At 41.5% G+C, this 21,188-nt stretch overlaps 2 protein-coding genes across 6 annotated transcripts in view; one reads left to right on the forward strand and one right to left on the reverse strand.

The window, feature by feature from the left end:
* Positions 1–21,188, reverse strand: part of LIG4 (DNA ligase 4) — an 84,063-nt gene that overhangs the window by 43,209 nt on the left and 19,666 nt on the right. The window lies entirely within an intron of this gene.
* ABHD13 (abhydrolase domain containing 13) overlaps positions 682–21,188 on the forward strand; it is a 60,544-nt gene continuing 40,037 nt past the window's right edge. The window contains exons 1-2 of the mRNA XM_081551437.1: positions 682–787; positions 2,959–3,081. The gene's annotated coding sequence lies outside the window, so the exon portion shown is untranslated. The remainder of the gene's footprint in view (positions 788–2,958; positions 3,082–21,188) is intronic.

A 21,188-nucleotide genomic window follows, 5' to 3' on the forward strand; every position in this document is an offset into this window, starting at 1 on the left:
TGGGAATGTGCTGTGTGATGCCGGGAGCTCAAACCCTGTGCTCTGTGACAACCGGGAGGTGGGATGGGGTGGGAGGTGACGGGGAGGTTCAGAGAACGAAGGGACATATGTACACCTATGGCTAATTCATGCTGATATATGGCAGAAACCAATTCAGTATTATAAAGTAATTATTCTCCAATTAAAACAAATCTTAAAAAAGTAAAGTGTTAGCTTCATAACTTTCAATTTTTACAATTAACTTTTAAACTATTACAAAATTTTAAACTATTGCTTTTAAAAATATGGGAGTAGCATTTAAACCACATAAATAGCTTAGATGCATTCCTGCTAATATAGTATCACTCGAACATTTCAATAGAGCAAGTACCCTAAAAATAACTACCCACTGATGCTTTCTTGACCAGTGTTCACACAACACGACTCCATTCTTTTTTTAGATAGTCTGTTATTGAAGTATTATGCTAATTCAAATGAAACTTCCCTGGGCTTCCTGGTAATTTATGAGGTTTTACGGTTCAAACAAAATGGTTGCTAAAGACAGAAGTTACCGAGAGGACACAGTTTAGAATCAGAGAGCTGGGTGAGGACACCCTCACCGCTGTGTGAGTCCCGGAGTCTGTATCCGCAGAACCTGAGCTCCTCTCTCCTCCTCTGTCAAACAGACTCAACAATATGATCCGCGGGGCTGATGAAAAGATCGGATGAAATTCTACATGGACAACTTCACAGGACAGAAGGACTATACTGTTACTGGGGACCACTTTCAAAATCCAAGTGTGAAAAGGTGATTATACTGTTAGCTTTATACCCCGAAGTGGCCCTAAACACTTTCTGTCGAACTGTTATGAAAGAAAAGAAGGAAGAGAGAGGAAAAAAGAGAGAAAGGAAGGGAGGAAACAATGATCTCACTGTCCATAATCAGACAAAATTCTCTCTCCACTCCCACCACAGTGCCCCCTGCTGTTCCTTCCTGGAAAGGCCACGCTGACCACCTTCCGCCGTTTCTCCTGCCTGGCCATACGGTATTCTTCCGCATACACCCTGCTAGAAGTTTCCCCCTTTCCTGAGTCTATAATGAACTTCCTGACCTTACTGACTTAATACTTTCAGATATGACCCTGAAACAGGAAAAATGAATCGGTAGAGACAAAGAGTTAAGAAGAAAGTTTGACAAAAGAGAGAAGTAATAAAACATAACATCACTGAATAAAGGAATCTAGAATTGCTTGATGAACAGAACATCATTGTAGATTCTATATATACTTGTTAAAGGCGAGAGATGTGAATTCATACCAAATGTACACCTACCATGCAAATACACTGTATGTATATGCAAGTCTCACTAAAATGAGAAGCATGTGAATCTTTTGTATAAGTGAATGACTTATAAATTCCCTTTGACCTCAGAAATTTATCAATATATTTATGCATATCAATAGTCATTTATATGGGAGGTTTCAAAGCTACTTTAAGATGAAGTCAGAAAGAACTAAACAGTATTCCAATTGTCATTCCAGCAATTTTTGCAAAGTATCTTCTTTTCACAGAAGGTATTAGGAGTGAGCCTGCCTCTTCTTTTAATCATGTGATTCAAGAGTGCAGGTCTGGAACTGTCTTGGGTTTTTTTAGTGTGCTTCAGTCGTCTTTTTTGTTTATTTTGGCTCTGCTGGGTTTTCGTGGCTATGTGGGCCTTTCTCCAGTTGCCATTGGCGGGGGCTACTCTCCTGTCGCAGAGCACAGCTCTAGGGTGTGCGGGCTTCAGGAGTTGTGGCTCCCAGGCTCTAGAACACAGGCTCAGCAGCTGTGGTGCATGGGCTTAGTTGCTCCATGGAGGCATGTGGGACCCAGGTATCCAACCCGTGTCTCCTGCATTGGCAGGCAGATTCTTTACCACTGAGCCACGAGGGAAGCCCCGGGGTCTGGAAATGCTGAGGCCCTTTTGTTGTTTTTACAAGAGGTGTGACTGCAGATGAAAGTGGTGGAGAAAGTGGTGGAGGTAAGACAATAAAGAATCTGCCTGTAATTCAGGAGACCTGGGTTCAATCCCTGGGTTGGGAAGATCCCCTGGAGGAGGACATGGCAACCCACTCCGATATTCTTGCCTGGAGAATCCCATGGACAGAGGAGCCTGGAGGGCTACAGTCCATGGGGTCACAGAGGGTCGGACTTGACTGATCGACTAACCACAACGTTGAGCAAGGCAGAGGAAGAGTCAGGATGAACATGGCCCTGGGAATGCTGCTGGAGTCATTACATGAAGCTTCTTTTCTGGATGCCATATTTTTAGTTGCAAACCCAGTAAATTAACTTCGCTGTTTAAAACATTTTGAGTTGGGTTTTCTATAACGTGCGGCACAAAAAGATGCCCAATGATGCATATTTAAATAGCTATTTTCTCAAGACATGTTTGGGGGTTTCAAGAAGAGGTTTTGAGTCATCCACAGAGAGCCTTAAAAAATATGAAAAACCACAGAGATACAATAGGAAGTAATTTCTCACTTTATAAAAAATTCATGTTGGGCCTCCGATGAATATGATCCCTCCTAGTGCACTTAACGGAGAAGGCAATGGCACCCCACTCCAGTACTCTTGCCCGGAAAATCCCATGGATGGAAGAGCCTGGTAGGCTACAGTCCATGGGGTCGCTAAGAGTCGGACACGACTGAGTGACTTCACTTTCACTTTTCCCTTTCATTCACTGGAGAAGGAAATGGCAACCCACTCCAGTATTCTTGCCTGGAGAATCCTAGGGACAGCGGAGCCTGGTGAGCTGCCGTCCATGGGGTCGCACAGAATCGGACACGACTGAAGCGACTTAGCAGCAGCAGCAGTGCACTTAAGGTGGAAGCTGACTTGTAAACGCTTAATGTTCTTCTCACACAAAAGTATTAATAGTCTTTGTCTCTTAGGATTTTACAGCTTCTAAAGCTGTTTGAGCTGTATTATCTTATTCAGTCTAGGAAACCCAAAGAAGCTCATGTTGGCCAAGATCCCAGGAGTGTACTTTTAGGAAGAGCTGACATCCGTCTCAATCAGTCTGACACGGATATTGATCCACTCTGCAGTCTCCATCATCATGCGAGTACCATCCATCCAGGATAACCACTTCCCACCATTCCCCGGTCACTCATCTCGCACAAACAAACCCACAGCATTTTCTGTTTGATCATCTCTGGTTCAGTAGCCCTATTGCCACTGGGAAGCTTCTATCCTTATTGGGAGATAGACTGGGTGTGAAGCTGCCCACAGGTACTAAGTACACCACTTTTGGAAAAGATACTTAAACACTTCAAGCCTCTGCTTTTTTTTTTATGTGAAAGTGGAAATGGTAAGGGTCCACATCACAGAGTTTTGGGCTCTAAGTAAGATAATTCCTTTTACGTTCTTTTAGCTACCTGTGACCTGTCTTACCCTCTTCAAGTCTCTGTTCATAAAAATTGGCATATTTCCCTCCTTTTAAAAATGTTATTAGTTTGATCATTTTATTCCCAAGCTTAAAGTCTTTCAGTGATTACTTGTTCCTAAAGAATGAAGCCCGAACTCCCCATCAGGACTTCCAGGATGACCCCTGAGCTGGCCCCTCCCTGTCCATAGGCATCAGGTGTGATCATGCCCAGGACAGCCTGAACCCTGAATGTGCGCGTCTGTGTCATCCAACTTCTATCAGCCTTCTTCCTGCTGTAGACCTGACCTCCATTTCTCAGAGCATTTACTTTAGAAAACCTCTAAATTCTTTCTCTGAATCTTTATGATGTATTTAAATATTTTTTTAAACTATTGTTATTTAGTTGCTCAGCTGTGTCCAGTGCTTTGCGACCCCATGGGCTGTAGCCTCCTCTGTCCATGGGATTCTCCAGGTAAGAATACTGGAGCGGGTTGCCATTTCCTTCTCCAGGGGATCTTCCCGAGCCAGGGATCGAACTCTGGTCTCCTGCAATGCAGGCAGATTCTTTACACGTCTGAGCCACCAATGAGGCCCCATAGGTCCTTCCCAATAAAATAGAAATACCTGTTTAATATTTCCATATTTCAATACTTTTCCTAAGTATATTTTAGACATTAACAAAGCAGATGTTGAAACAAGATTTGGGGTTGAATGTAAGCAAAATCCCACCTAGCCTGGGGACCACAGATGGTCAATGAAAAGCAAAAGTGTACTATACACACATTTAGCTAAAGTTATCAGCACTTCATCTGCCTGTGCCCTAAAATATCTCAAAACTGAATAAATATGGATGAACGTTAATTTTCCAGACACACTACCTGTCATTTTTAGCAAAGTGCTTTCAGATCAGCCAAAACAGACTTTTTCTCCTCCAGCTGAATACAAGTCCCTAGCATATTAACAGCAAAGAAAGTCATACTTTTCCGAGGGAAGGACGATTCTACTTGTACCGACTTCATCCCAGTTTGAAAATGATGAGCTCTTCAGAGGAAATAATTGTGTTCCCGTGGGGTGCTCTGACATCTCAGATTGCTTGGCACCTTGATACTAAATTACTTGGAGGCCACTTCGGTCACTGCTTGTTAATGCACATGGAGCCAGCCAGGAAGGGATTGGCAACTGAAAAGTATTTTCTGAGAAAAATCAAAGATATTCATTTGGAGTTTTAATAAGAAAACCCAGGAAAGCGCAACAAGGAAAGAGCTAAATTCACTCCCATTGTATTATGTTTAATCTTTTTCCAAGGTAGACAGGAAAGAAGCTTAGATGGAAAATGAATTAATTTTATACTGCATTAGAGACTTCATATGGTATTAGCCAGGATCTTTAAAAGGCACATTGGTTTTTATCTGCTTTGGCATGAGAGTAACTAAAAAGTTAAAAGCTAAACCTAATCATGAGATGAACTGAACACCCAATCACTTAGAATCTTTGACTTGAGGCTTGTACTACTGATCACATAATTAGTCTTTTTCATGTTATCCTCTGTACTTTTCTGAATAAAGCGCAGTTAGTTTACTTTCCAGTAAATTTTCCCCTGGACAGTACACTTCTGGAGAAGTATTTTGAACTTTCTCCATGGCTATGTGTTAGTATATAGTTTACAACCGAGTTAACTTGAGCAGGGACGCTTGCGATCCATTTATTGCTCTATGCATTTGCTAAACTGAACGGTTCATGTTTTGACCTTCTATTATCTGACTTTTCTCTGGACTTGGGCTCTATTTAACGTTCTCCTTACAGTGCTAACTTCCAAGTCCAAATGTGTCCCTTTAAACGCTCACTCAACGAATCCACGTGCGTGTCACTCAATCAGCTCAACCTCCTGTGGGACCTCCTTTTCTTCTCTAGCTCTTATTCCTCTTGGTAGGTTGAGTTTGTGGTTGTTCTGTCGCATTCCGAGTCTAGAGTCATTGTCCAGCCTCCATCACCTTTCTCTCCCATATCTAAGTTTTCTTACCGATTTTTCATTGTACATCTTACAGCTGTTTTCATCCTTTCATTCCCATCGTCAAATGCTGCCTTGGGTCAGGTGCTCATTACGTGATTTTTAAAGGTCCCCCTGACATTATTCCTTATCATACATCTATCTACAATACTCCGCCTAAATAAAACTAAAATGCTGTATTGATTTTGTTACTACTCCATATAACTCTTCAATATCTTCCCATAACTTATACAATAAAATCTAAGTTCCTTTTAAGACTTTTTTCTATATTCTTTTTCATTTCATTTTTTCATATTTTACTTCATTATCTTTTTCATTTTATTACAAGATATTGAATATATTTCCCTATGCTCTACAGTAGGACCCTGCTGTGAGACCTTTTAAGATACAGTACTGCTCAATTTTTTTTTCTTTTGAACTTTTTATTTTGTATTGGGGTATAGCTGATTAACAATGTTGTGATAGTTTCAGGTGAACAGTGAAGGGACTCACCCATACATATATATAGATATATTTTCTTTCTCCCCCAGACCCCCTGTCCCATCCAGGCTGCCACATAACATTGAGCAGAGTCCCATGTGCTATACAATAAGTCCTTGTTGGTTATCCATTTTAAATAGAGCAGTGTGTACATGACCATCCCAAAGCCCCTAATTATCCCTACCCCCCAGCAACCATAAGTTCATTTTCTGTCTGTGAGTCTGTTTCTGCTTTATAAGTTCATTTGTATCATTTCTTTTCAGATTCCACAGATAAGGGATATCATACATATTTCTCCTTCTCTGTCTGATTTACTTCACTCAGTGTGACACTCCCTAGATCCACGCATGTTGCTTCAAATGGCATTATTCCGTTTTTTTAATGGTTGAGTTTATTCCACTGTGTATATGTCCAAAATCCTCTATCCATTTCTCTGTCAATGGACATTTAGGTTGTTCCCCACTCTTGGCTGTTGTAAACAGTGCTGCAGTGAACACTGGGGCACATGCAGCCTTTCAGATCATGTTTTCTAGATATACGCCCAGGAGGGGGGTGGCAGGGTCCTATGACGGCTCTATTTTTAGTTTCTTAAGGAACCTGAACACTGTTCCCCATAGTACTATTGCCAAATTTTTAATATTCACTTACTTTCTCTCTTCTCCATCTGCAATTTTTGCAATAGTAATCCTAAGCTACTTACTTTGGAAATTCACTGTTATGGACTGAATATTTGTGTACATTTAAAATCAAGATGTTGAAGCCTTGATCCCCCATGTGATGGTGTTTGGAAACCTGAATTTCCCCCGCTGCTGTGATGTGGCCAAAGCTCTGCACAGTCGCTGCTCTCTGTTCATATTTCTCCTTCGTTTCTCAGCTCCTGGTCCAGCTTGTTTTAAATATCAGCAAACACCTCTGGGAAAATGCAGTGAAGGTCAGGTTCAACTTTCTCTTCTCTCACTGAGCTCAGACCCTCAAGTTTGGCTGCCCTGGCTGCTTTCTGATGTCACTCAACAGATTTTCTTTTGCAGAGGGGTGGGGAGGTAGGTGAGAAGTATCGTTTTAGATATTGCTTTTCTAATTCTTTTCTAATTTCAGAGGATACAGAAGGTTTGCTTTGCTGAAGTCTAGTCCCTCATAGCTGGAAACACAAGTATCTGCTAGAATATGTTAAATCAAGTTAAATCAAGTCCCAATTACTGTATCATTTTGTCTGTACATATTTCATCATGCATTTAATTAGTTTAACACCAGTCTGTTATCATAAAAATAGCAATAATTACTTAATATAATCTAATATGAAGTCTATATTCAAATGCCTAAAAAAAAAATGCCTCCTGAATTTAGATGTAAATGAGGCCCAAACTTTATTTTGTTGATGTCTCTTTTAATCTACAACAATCTCCTCTCTGTTTTTTCTCATCTTCATTTATAATAAAAAAAAAGTATCTTTATTTCATGTAAAATTGCCCATATTCTCAATTTTGTTGATTGCATCCTTGTCATTTAACTTATTCCTCCAATTTCTGTATCTCCTGTAAATTGGAAGTTAAATATAGAGTTTTGATGATGAACAAATTTTTGTTAAAAATACTTCTGAGTATTCTGGTAAGTTTTCATGAGCCTACTCTTAATGTTATTCTGTATTGATCAGTAGATCCGATGCTGTCAGCATAAAACATTTTTAGGCATTGCCGAAGACAAACAGTACATGTCAGTTTTGCAACTCCCATGTACACTGTGGCTCTCTTCAGGTGGTATGACCAGTGGCTTTATTTTGCTTAGAGTGTTTTAGTTATAATTATACTTTTATTTAGTTTTAAAGGACACATAAATTCATCTCAGAATATTCAAGAACTGTTAGAGGAACAGCACTCAGCCTGGAAGAACTCACATGAGTAGAAAGAAAAAAATAAATCACCATTTAACAAGGTGGAGTAAGAGAAGCATCCACCAGAGGTCTCACCCTGAGCTAGTAAGCGTGAAGCAGAGGCTCTCCAAGGGGGAGTCTACCTGTGGTGAGTGTTGTGGAGAGAAAGCCGAGTCCCCTACAAAATTCGCACGTTGAGATCCCAGTGCCATGGTACTAAGAGGTGGTCTTGGTGAATAGCTGGGTTCTCCTGAGTCCTGCTCAGCTTCTGACAGCCCTTCTCCAAGAGGACCATCATCCCATTCACCTCTGCTTCCAGCCTGGACACGAGCTATGCTACACGTGGACAGACCTCTCACTCTGGGGGTGCTTTAGTTTCCCTTCCAGCCTGGGAGTGAAAGAGCGTACCTCCTGGCTTGGATGGGAGCCTGTAGAGCATTCCCGAGTGTATTCATTTTGCCAACTGTGACCACCTGTCTACTCTCCCTGTAGCCATATTTTGTGGCTGATAATTCTCTCTCCCGGACTTCCCCGGTGGCTCAGCGGTAAAGAACCTGCCTGACAATGCAGAAGCTGCAGGAGACGCGGGTTTGATCCCTGGGTTGGGAGGATCCCCTGGAGGAGGACATGGCAACCCACTCCAGTATTCTTGCCTGGAGAACCCCATGGACAGTGGAGCCTGGCAGGCTACAGTCTATAGGGTCACAAAGAGTTGGACATGACTGAGTGACAGCATGCACACACATTCTCTCTCCCAAATGAAAAAAATAGAAAAGAATCTCTGCTTGATTTCAGCTCCTTGTTGACCCAGGGCTACTAAGAAATCTGGGTAAGAGGTGGTTGGGTCTAGCCAAGATAAGACAGGTTCCAAACAGGCTGGACTTTGCCCCACTCCACTCTCCAAGACCAGTTACCAATTCCTACTGGGCACAAAGTCCAAAGTGATGTTAGCAGATAAGGTTGAGGTAGGAGGGCCTTGAAGGCAAACAGAACGTGGCCTCACCTCTGAAAGGAATTCATCGTCCAGCTGGAGAAATCACAGCGACACCAGGGTTGACGATGTCGGGAGAAGACATTGCACCTCATTGCTTTGAAATGCCAGCCGCTATTTACTCCAGCCGCCCTGACAAACCTCTACCTGTTTCTCTAGCCCATCCATTCTGCCTCTCCTTTGCTCAATGTTGACATTAGTCCAATAACCATTATTGAAAGAAGCCTGGGAGGTGGGGCTCCTCCAGGTTTGGGGAAACAAGATAAACACACAAAAGGATAAAGTGAGGGATGGATTCAGAGAAGAGCCAGTACAAGATGGTCGGATGGCATCATTGACTCGATGGACATGAATCTGAGCAAGCTGCAGGAGACAGTGAAGGACAGCGAAGCCTGGCATGCTGCAGCCCATGGGGTCACAAAGAGTTGGACATGACTGAGCGACTGAACAACAACTGCATGGTAAGAATAAGGGCTCAGGGAAAGATGCTAGTCGATAGGACAGGAATGAACGAGACAAAAACACTAAATCAAAGGTCATCTGTAAACCTCCTTGCTCTTCCTCATGTCACACCTTCTTGCTCTTCCTATGGGTAAGCACACATACTCTGTCACTCTGTCCTACTCCCACGTGTGGGGTTATGTAACCTAGTTACGGCACAGATGGAGGTGATACAGACCTCATCCTGGAATGAGATGGACTGGATGAAGCACAGGACACAGTCAGGATGGACTCCCTGGGTGATGCTCCAGGCCCAGAGCCTTCTCCATGGCCCCGTGTGCCCTGGGACACTTCTGAGCCCACACAAATTTCTCCTCTTCCTCCTGCCCTTAAGCACCACCTCTTTGCCCAACATCAGGCTGCTCTGATTCGTTCCATTAACTGCTGGGCTCCTTGAAACCCGTTTTCTCTCCTACTTGAATGACTTCTAGTTTTATTCATTCGTATCTTTACTTCTTACTGTATCACTCCTTAATAACCTAGTAATTTCTGCATCTTTTAACAATGACCGTAGTGCTAGTGGTAAAGAACTTGCCTGCCAGTGCAGGAGACTTAAGAGATGGGGGTTCCCTCCCTGGGTCAGGAAGATCCCCCGGAAAAGGAAATGGCCACCCACTCCAGTATTCTTGCCTGGAGAATCCCATGGACAGAGGATCCTCATGGTTTATCGTCCATAGGGTCGCAAAGAGTCGGACATGACTAAGCAACTTAGCATGCATTCAATACTCAGGTCTCTTTTCTGAAGACTGATCGTATTTTTCTTAAGACTGACTTTTCATCAGTGATTGCAGTTCCCACAATTAAACAACATGATAAAGTTGTTCAAACAATGGCTGTTAGAGCCAGACTGTCTGGTTAAGTATCCTACCTCCTTCATTTAGCAGCTGTGAAAGCTTGGCCCTGCCTCAGTTTCCTAGTCTTTGAAATGGAGACACTAATAATAACCACAGACAAACTGGTGTGAGTAATAAATAAAAGATACCTATTAAGGTCTTAGAACGGTGGGAAGCATAGATTTAGCCCTCAATATATTTTAGCTGGGCTTCCCTGGTAACTCAGCTGGTAAAGAATCCTCCTGCAATGCAGGAGAATCCAGTTTGATTCCTGGGTCAGTAAGATCTCCTGGAGAAGGAATAGGCTACCCACTCCAGTATTCTTGGGCTTCCCTGGTGGCTCAGATGGTAAAGAATCTGCCTGCAATGCAGGAGACCTGGGTCCAACCCCGGGGCTGGGAAGATCCCCTGGAGGAGGGCATGGCAACCCACTCAGTATTCTTGCTTGGAGAATCCCCATGGACAGAGGGGCCTGGTGAGTTACAGTCCACAGGGCAGCAAAGAGTCGGACACGACTGAAGCAACTCAGCACGGCGTCACGTATTTTAGCTCTTTTAATTATGATTATGTTCAGTATGATATGTCATCTCCGTACTGAAAAGTTATTGTCCTTGTTAGCATGTCCAGGCACGTTCCTTTTACATCAAAGGGTGGAGGGCGGGCTCAGTCTCAGTAAATGAGAAACAACAGCATGTTGGTGCTTGGATTTTTTTTTTTTTTTGAGGCTGTTCTGCCCTTTTGCAATAATCTATGCTGCCACCTGCTGGAGCTTTCAGGAATTGTCCCCTCACCAGAGGAGGCGATGAACCTTGCCATGCTGTTTGAAATAATTTCACATTTACACAAAATAAAGTAAAATATATTACTCGAAGCATTCAGTCATCCGATATTCATCTGAGCAACTGCTCTCACCGGGTGGCTCTGTGACTAACTAATGAGATCTTAAAATGACCGGAAAGGCCATGTGGTCTGTGAAAAGACCAATGTGACTCTGAGCCTCTTCGTATTTATGATAATAACTGTAAAGGCTCTCTTAGTTACAAAATCCACGCTCCAGGGAATATTTTAATGAAAAGTAGAGTGTGAGATAAATGTGACATTTAAAAGATTGCGTTTTTAAATTAAGTGAATTTAAATTATTGATATCATAAAACTGTTTTCCTTGTGTTATTTAGAAATACTTGAGTATCAAATGAAAAAATGATTCAACAAATAGGAGACACTGAGATAAAACATCAATAATGTCTACTCAGAATGTTAAGGAAAATACATAAAATACATATTTAAATTTTTTCCCATTAGTTCCAGGAGTTATCAGATGTCTGCGTCACAGAGTTTAGGGATGTATAATGAGAACCTTGTTTTTGTTTTGTGCTATGGCTAAACTTTGAGCCAAAGTGAGTGATAAATTCATTTGGAAGCCCGGAAAATAATATTGGAGAATTTCATAAGTAAAGCCTAGAAAACATAACTCCTCGTGTTTTAAATTTCAGTTCAGTTCAGTTGTTCAGTCGTGTTCGACTCTTTGCGACCCCACAGACCGCAGCACGCCAGGCCTCCCTGTCCATCACCAACTCCTGGAGTTTACCCAAACTCATGTCCATCAAGTCGGTGATGCCATCCAACCATCTCATCCTCTGTCATCCCCTTCTCTTTAAATTTTGTTAACCCCAAGCAGAACCTTAGAACATGTGACATCTCTCATAAGCACTTGAAGAGAATGTAGTACCTGTTCCTTGAAGTTGGACGGTTGAGACACATTTCAAAGACTTGGTAATATTAGCACATTAGCCCGTAGCCCTTAATAATCACTAAATCATTGCCTACTGCATTCTGTCCAGAAGGAGCAGGGTCAGGGCCGAGCACAGCAGGTGACACCAGGCGACCGCTCCATTCCTAGCTTTCCTGCTGAAGACGTCTGTGCATCTGGGCACACCTCTGCCCCTCCCAGGGCCCAGTGACAGTTTAGTTTTATTAGAAGGATGGACATTTATGTAAATAAATGTGAGAGGAATAATGAACAGCTTTGAAACAGGTGACCCTGTTTCTGGCTTCCCAGGTGGCACTAGTGGTAAAGAATCCACCTGCCAATGCAGGACACGCAAGAGACGTGGGTTCAATCCCTGGGTGGAGAAGATCCCCTGGAGGAGGAGATGGCATCTCACTCCAGGATTCTTGCCTGGAGAATCCCACGGATGGAGGAGCCGGGCGGGCTGCAGTTCACAGGGTGGCAGAGTCAGACATGCCTGGGTAGGCACGCAAAAACTCTATTTCCACTCTCCCTCCTCTTCAGTGTGTCCTCCGCCATGGGGCCAGGAAGGAATTTTCTAGCAAGCCAGGCTGACAATCACTTCCCTTTTAAAATCTCCTCCTGACTTGCCATTGCCCTCAAGTGAAAGTGAAAGTGAAGTCACTCAGTCGTGTCTGACTCTTTACGACCCTGTGGACTGTAGCCCGCCAGGCTCCTCCGTCCATGGGCTTCTCCAGGTGAGAACACCGGAGTGGGTTGCCATTTCCTTCTCCAAGGAATCTTCCCGAGCCAGGGATCAAACCTGGGTCTCCCGCATTGCAGGTAGATGCTTTAACCTGTGAGCCACCAGGGAAGCCGCCATTGCCCTCAGGATAAAAGTAAAACCCTCAACAGTATCTGTTGATCCCGTTCTCTTTGCCTGGGACCCTCTGCCTCTGCCCACAAGTCCCACCCCCGTTAATCACCCTTCCCCAACTTAGACACCACTTCCTCAAGGAAGCCTCTTTCCAACCCTTCTGTTCCCCCAGTCCAAAGACTTTCATAATTTATTGAAATTCCTTTGCTCATTTCTCCCCGTTCTCTGAATCTGCAAGACCCATGAAGGCAAGCATTCTCATGGTCTTGATCACTATTTAATCCTCAGCTGCCACATCACTCTTGGTATACAGTTGGTGCTTAATAAATATTTGTTAATGGATATAGATGGCTCATCTTTAATAACTCGTGAAGAAAATCTTTTTCAAAGATCTTTCCGTGATTTACACTGAAATCACCTCTTCTGTGTGTGTTCTACAAACCATACTAGGGCTCAATCAATAGACTTATTCCTCAAGTTAGACAATTTAAAAAGCACACAGATTGCTGTTATTTTTCCTCCCTGAGTCTCTTTTCACACATCACAGGCTTTCTAACACTGGGACCCTGCATTAGAACCATGTCTTTGTACTTCTTTCTGAAAATTCTTCCCTGACCCTGGAGAGTGGATGAGATGTCTCTCCCATGAGCTCCTGTGCCATCTGGTCTCCAGTCTTTCTGTTGAACGAAACCATGAACTCTTTAAGACAAGCACAGTATCTTGTTGAAACACTAGCATCTAACATAACTTATATCTGCCCAATTATTTAAAGATAAACATACAAATAGGTGACTCAGTGGTAAAGAATCCACCTGCCCATGCTGGAGACAGGAAATGCAGGTTCATTCCCTGGGTTGGGAAGATCCCCTGGAGAAGGGAATGGCAACCCACTCCAGTATTCTTGCCTGGAAAAGTCCATGGACAGAGGAGCCTGGTGGGCTGCAGTCCATGGGGTCACAAAGAGTTGGATATAACTGAGCATGCATGCAAGGAACATACAAGTCAATGAATATCCAACAGCAAACTCAACAGAAGAAAATTCATTCTTAACCAGTAGGTGGCAACAGTGGAAAATGTCAAAAGAATAATCCCGGGGATATGACCAGGAAGCCTTTGGTGCGAGGTCTGCAATTGGGCTACCAGTTTTCCCAGAGGAAGTCACCTCATATATTAAATTTATTAATATAAATTTAGCTACTCTTGTCCAAATTTGCTGCGCCTTTTCCCAGCCCCAGAAACCTGAACTGGTTTAATTATTCCATTTGTAATAATATTTTTGTTGCCTCTGTTTTCCCTGGAGCCTAACTTGTAAAATACTTACTTTCAAGAACTGATAAAAGCTTTTATATAATTTCTTATCTAATTAAGCTATAACTTTAATACATATATGATGCATGCCCCAGTTTGAAAGTATACTTTCCCATTTCTGAATATTTGTAGGTTTGGAGAAATTCTGCCTTGAACAACAACCTGATATTGGAGGAAAATGAATAAGGAAGCAGAAAATGAATGTGAACAACTTTCCTTTTAGGTTTAACCAGAGCCCAAACATTCTAGAAGAAAGAGCACTCTGCAATAAAATTAAGAATGTTCTTCTCACATTTATTTACAGAAATTCCTGTCTGCCTAACAAAACTGTTTATATTAGTGCTTCTCAATATTTACAGTGCAAATGAATAATTGGAGCTCTTGTTAAAATGTTGCAGGGGGTTTGGAGTGGAGCCAGAGGTCCTGCATTTCTGACAAGCTCCCATCAAGCTGATGGTCCTGGACTGTGAACCACAATCTCAGCTGCTAGGACATTTTGTTGCTGTTGTTCCATCAATAAGTCAAGTTGGACTCTTTTCAACCTCATGGACAGCAGCATGCCAGGATCCCCAGTTCTTCACTATCTCTTAGAATTTGCTCAAAATCATGTCCATTGATTCGGTGATGCTATCCAATCATCTCATCCTCTGTCGACCCCTTCTCCTCCTGCCCTCAATCTTTCTCAGCATCAGGGTCTTTTCCAATGAGTCGACCCTTTGCATCAGGTGGCCAAAGTATTGGAGCTTTAGCTTCCACATCAGTCCTTCCAATGAATATTCAGGACTGATTTCCTTTAGGATGGACTGGTTGGATCCCTTCGCTGTCCAAGGGACTCTCAAGAGTCTTCTCCAACAACACAGTTTGAAAGCATCAATCCTTTGGCACCAGAGCACAATTATTTCCAGCACTTTAAGGACAAGAAAACCCGTGCCTGTGTGTCAGGGGAATCTGATGGCCTCGGGATGAATCTTAAGGGTATGACTATGTCTCAGTTATATTTGATTTATCACAACACCTTACGCTATTATGTCAATTTATTTTTTTGCAAAAACAGTCGTTCCCTGAAATTAATGTTAAATCTCTTCCTAAGTTAGTCCAACCAGAAATAGTCTAGTTATGCATTACAGCATAGCAAACTCTCCCCAAACTCAGAGGCTTTAAATAACAGTCATTTCATTGTATTTCACAATTCTGAGGGCCAGGAATTCAGGCAGGGCCCTCTCCTGCCCCCCAGTTTCAGGTCATCTCTGGATGGTACCTTACGCGGAGCAGCTAGATGCCTGACACCAAGGTTCCGGCCTCAGGATCGAGGTGGGAACTGCCAGTCTCGTAAAAGCAGGTCATGGACCCCCAGGGCATCGCTCCCCCCATGCTCTGTTAGCCAAGGCCATCACAGGCCAGCCAGGTTTCCAGAGAAGGAAAGGCAGACCTTCCTCTGGCAGGGAGGGCTGTCAAGAAACGCGCACTCATGTGGAATCTCCCCCAGCTGCCTGATCTCAGAGAACAGACTGACGTCATGGAACCAGTGCACGTCTGAGTATCTCTGTCCAGCTGTAGGGACAACTGGAATGTTTATACAAATTTTTCCTCCTTAAAACTGGTCATGTATTCCAGTTGAATTTCTTTGCATCTCTCTTCATTTCACTTGACTGTTATAATCATAAGATAGAACTCATTTAGGTTTGCAGATACGTTTGTTAGTGCTGAGATATGTACCTCTCTCCGTCTCAGTTTTCTTCTTATTAAATTTAGTAAGAACTTATGTGATTGCTAAGCCTCCTTAGAACTCCATGATTCCAAGATATTTAATCTATTTTGTCATTTCATGTATAATATACTGGTAGTAGTTAAAAAAATTATTTAATATATTTAATGTCTCAAAAGTATACCAATCCAAATTTAAAAAGTATATACATGCACTTATATATGATTTTACATAATATATAATATGTACTAATTATATGTAACATATACTATGTATTAATTATATATAATATGTATTAATTATATGTAATATATAACATGCATATTTATACCCTAACTCTCTGCCTCAGCTTTATTTCCAGCAAGTTATTCAAGAGCTTCTGCATAATTTAAGTACTGCTTACTTAAAGATTTACCATTTTAATTACAGACATTCTCCCTCTTTGAAAATCCTTTAGATGTTTAGGGAAATCTTACAGCTCACTCAAGCCCATATAATTTATTTATATAACAAAATTTTAAAAGTTAACAAAGACCTTCCTCAGTTCAGATTATGATTGACTGCTTTAAATCTTCCACCTTTTCTCATTTTGTACAAAACACTCTCTTGCAGCCATAATTTCCAAAAAGTTAGAATATAAAAAAAAATTGCACCCATCTACCTCAACCTCTATCTCCCTCTAAAACCGAGTGATAGTGAATCTTTGGATTGACATTCAAACCTAAAAAAAGGGAAGAAAAACAAGGTTACATTATCACAGACATGTCATGGAATTTTCTAGACATTTCTTTAAAACTACTGGTGTATATTGACTTTTAAAGAGAATGGACAAACATGTTTGTATAATAGCAGGAAAGGTCCGAGATCAGAAGAACCAAACATTTTCAAATGCATAAGGTTCAGACAAGGAATGAGATGCCTGATGAGAAGGGGATACAAAAGGAAAGCTGAAAGGGTGGGATGGGGAAAGCCCACATGCGGGAAGAAGGAAAGGGTGAAACACAGGGTCTGAGGACTCATCGGGCTGATGCCAGCCAGGCCCTGCAGGCACCTCTCAGGAAACGCACCACTCAGGAAGAGCAAGGACTCAGAGCTGATGTGCCCAAAGTATCGTTCATCCCGTCTGAGATGTTAAATGGAAATGTTTTAAAGATAATTCTTAAATATTTGTTGTCGTTGTTCAGTCGCTAAGTCATGTCTGACTCTTCATGACCCCATGGACTGTAGTCCACCAGGCTCCTCTGCCCATGGGATTCTCCAAGCAAGAATACTGGAGTGAGTTGCCATTTCTTCCTCCAGGGGATCTTCCCAGACCAGGGTTCAAACCTGCATCTCCTGCACTGCAGGCAGATTCTTTACCAATGAGCCACCTGGGAAGCCCGGTTCTTAAAGATGTATGGTTTTATCCCCACGTTTGAAAGTAAGCTATCATACCTGAATTGTGTCCCTGCCATCCCCATTCACATGTAGAAGCTACTTTAGAATGTGCCTACTTGAGAAGGGGATTTAAGGAGGTGATTATTCAAAACGAGCTCCTTAGGGTGGGCTCTAATCCCATCATCCTGGTGTTTTCAGTCTGCTGATGGACGTGGGCAGAATCTCCTCTATGTGAATCGTGAGCAGAACAGCGAAGGTACAGGCGCACACGGTTTTCATTCCCAGTTCCAAAGCCAAGGAGGGTCTTACAAAACACTCCTCCAACCCATTCTCCATGAGCCTGGAGCCCCCAGTGTCAGAATCCATCCTTTCAATATCTCTCCCCATTTTCTCAGTCAGAGAAACACTGAGTCATTAAAAATGCACAAGGTGGAGGTTGTGAGTCAAGTTTTATTTGGGGCAAAATGAGCACTCTAGCCTGGGAGATGGCGCCCCAGCTAGCTCTGAGAGACCGCTCTGAAGTGGCAGGGGGAAGGTCAGTATGTATGTGGTTTTGGCGACCGGGAAATGCATGCAATAGAGCACATATTTTTGCAGAATGTTGCTGCTGGTCACCAGGAGAAGACATCACCAGGGAGGAATTTAGTGCTTTTCTAGACATGATGAGATGCAAGAATTGCACTCATAAAATCAGCCCCTGAGAATATTTAACTATCTGAAGACCTGTTCTGCCAGATTTTCGAGAGCACAGAGTGCCTCATTTCTGCTCTCCACCCTGAACGCCTTTCAGGAGCTGTTGAAGGTCAGCAGCTGCAGTAGCACATGATATCATCCTTGTAGAGGTAGATGGCACGCACTCACGGCAAGTGCCAATTTGTAGTTGATAACACCCAGCACTTAATACCATCTTCAAGGGTACAAAAGTCTACTACAAACTCCCCAGCAAGTCCTACGGCCACTTCTATTCAAAGGTCTAAAAAATAATAAGTAGCAAGGAATTTTTTTTATCATCCCTTGTTTTCTTCTTACACTGCTATCTGTTCCATCAATTGCTCATGAGCAACCTTATGGAGTAATATTTGGTTAGCCCCTTTTGGACACTATCCCAGTTTTCCAATCTAACACTACTAAGATAAAAATACACATTTAAGAGTGCAAAAGTACATAATATTTAACCAATTAGTGACAGGAGTTCACTATATAAAGTTTAAGTGGAGTGGGAAAAATCCCCCCAAAATAGAGGTAAAAGATTAAATTTCCCCCAAAGACTCATTAAGATTACTATGACTCGAGATAAAATAGAGTGCCTAAGTACCAATTCTTTTGTTTTTCTTTTCCAGACTAGAAACACAGTAAGAGTTCAGAGAAAAGAAAAGTTAGAGAAGGCCGTTGTGAATGAAAAATGTTGCCTGCCATTTGTTGCACTGCTGGTTAGTCACTAAGTCGTGTCCTACCCTTTGCCACCCTATGGACTGTAGCCCACCAGTCTCCTCTGTCCATGGGATTCCCCAGGCAAGAATACTGGAGTGGGTTGCCACACCCTCCTCCAGGGGACTTTCCTGACCTAGGGATTGAACCCTCCTCTCCTGTATTGGCAGGCTGATTTTTTACCACTGAGCCACCAGGGAAGACCTTATTCTGATACACTGTACTACATAATCAGGTCTTTGTTTAAAGAACTCAAAAAATGTGTACGCAGGGCTCATTCTCATAAAATTCTACACTTTCTATTCTATTCCGTAGTCTGGGCCCAGTCACCTTCTCCCATCAGCAGCAGGGCTGGAGGGCAGGTCTACAGGCCCTATTTGCTATCAGTAAGACCACCAATGAATTAGAATCAGATTGTACCCAACAATTTACAATTAGAATGAAACATATCTCCTTTTTTCCATTAGTAAAAACTTGTGAAATAATGAAGGAATCATTAAAATGGAATCTGAAAAATTAAATCAGCCAAAAGAAAAAAATGGACATATCTTATGAATTTTACCAGGAGAGAAAAATAAGACTTCAGATTTCAGTGTTCAATTTCATTTTCCACCATCTCATTTTTTTTTTCAAGTTCATAAGAATTTAATTTTCCTGGAACTTTTCCCTTGGTACAAAAGTACTAAAAAATCCAGAAAAACACAAAGATAAGAAAGCACTCATAATTCTCTCATTTACATTGAATTCATACTCAAATTTTGTCATATGACCCACATGTTATATTTTTTCCATGCAAGTCTTTTTTTTAATTGCATACTGCTTATATCCTTTTGTAGACTTCCCTTGTGGCTCAGCTGGTAAAGAATCCACCTGTAATGTAGGAGACCGGGGTTCAATCCCTGGGTCGGGAAGATCCCCTGGAGAAGGGAAAGGCTACCAACTCCAGTATTCTGGCCTGGAGAATTTCATGTACTGTATACTCCATGGGGTAGCAAAGAGTTGGATACGAATGAGCGACTTTCACTTCACTATACCCTTTTGCACACACTGAGTGCTAGGAAAGCTTCTTCCTCAATAATTTAATAGCTGTATTATGTCATTATATGATGTTCTGTATTTGACTTAACCATTTAGATTGTTCCCCAATGTTTTCCATTGCAAAAAGCATTGTGATAAGCGTCCTTGCATATATGTCTCTCCATACACAGAATTTCATTGTAAAGAGTGATGCTAACCATGAGAGCTTTGCTGATGGCTCAAACAGTAAAGAATCTGCCTGTAATGCAGGATACTTGGGTTTGATCCCTGGGTTAGGAAGATCTCCTGGAGAAGGGAATGGCTACCTACTCTAGTATTCTTGCCTGGAGAATTCATGAAAAATGTAACCCCCACATTCTTACAATGTTCAAATAAATGAATATGATTAAAATTATGCATATCATCTCCACCTCTCCCATCAGGTATTTTATGGCAACTGATGATTAGCAACTGCTCCTACAGTGATCTCATTTACACTAATTAACAAAATCAAATAAGGTTGAAATTTATTGTCCTGCTCAGTGAATCATGAGTCTGGCAGCTGCTCCTACCAAGGCTGGCATTGGAGCCTGGTTGTTAACAGATTGTCTGAAAAAGTATTTTGCTGATTATCTTCTAATGAATTTATTCTTAGGAGACAATAGTATGAGAAATACATCACTAGACTTCTCTACTGAAAAAATTTTAAGCTAATTTTACATGAGGATTTCCTATACAAAAGAGGAAGCTCCTTCAATTAATAAGCTTACACTGATGGAAACCAGGAAGCTCTGGTCTTATGTTATCATGGGCTGATGTACCATCATTTATTTAATCAAACTTTTGTCATATTTAATTTATTCTCTCTTCTTCATCATAGTATAATTTTACAGTAACTATGCTATGCTTATAAATATATGTTTTTGTATATGTGTAACAACTTCTGAAAGATAAATCTCTGAAAATTCATTCACTGGCCAGAGTATAAATATTTTAAATTTTGTTAGCTATTTTCATTCAGAATACCAATATATACACGATATAAATATTTGCATCAAAAAAAGCATGAGAATATCAGTTTTCCTCACATTTTTAACAACAAAATACTTTCAGTTTTGGTTTGCAAATCAGACGGCAAGAAGAAAAATACAACTTTAGTTTGCCATTGTTATGGATAAGGAGGATATATTTTTATAAGTTTAGAAACCCTGTGTTTTGTGGAAGTATATTTTTTATGTTTTTGAACAGTTTTGCATACACTTCTATTTGTTATTTTTTATCTAGTTGATAGCCTTTCTTATCGGAGCTCTTTATATAATAAAGTCATTTTTCTGCTATTTTGTTACAAATACTTTTCCTGTGTCACCTCCTTTGACTACCACAGAGTATTTTTACAAATTATATTCATTAAATTTAGCAATCTTTTCTTCTCTGGCTTCTATTTTTGTTTTTGTTTTCAGTACTTAAAACACCCTTCTCCTAAATTTGTATTATTTGCATGGCTTCCTTTTACTTTCATCTATCTGTTTATTTGAGATGTATTTAAACAATGAGAGAGGTTTTGTTTCCTAGATGATTACACAGTTGTCTCCAAGCTACTTATTAAATCATTCGTGTTTTCCCTCATTGACACAAAGCATCACCTTTACAAAACACTGAAGTTCTCATATGCATCCATC

Source organism: Giraffa tippelskirchi, chromosome 12, assembly GCF_054371585.1.
Source record: "Giraffa tippelskirchi isolate mGirTip1 chromosome 12, T2T-mGirTip1v1.2.pri, whole genome shotgun sequence".
In the NCBI taxonomy this organism is placed as follows: domain Eukaryota; kingdom Metazoa; phylum Chordata; class Mammalia; order Artiodactyla; family Giraffidae; genus Giraffa; species Giraffa tippelskirchi.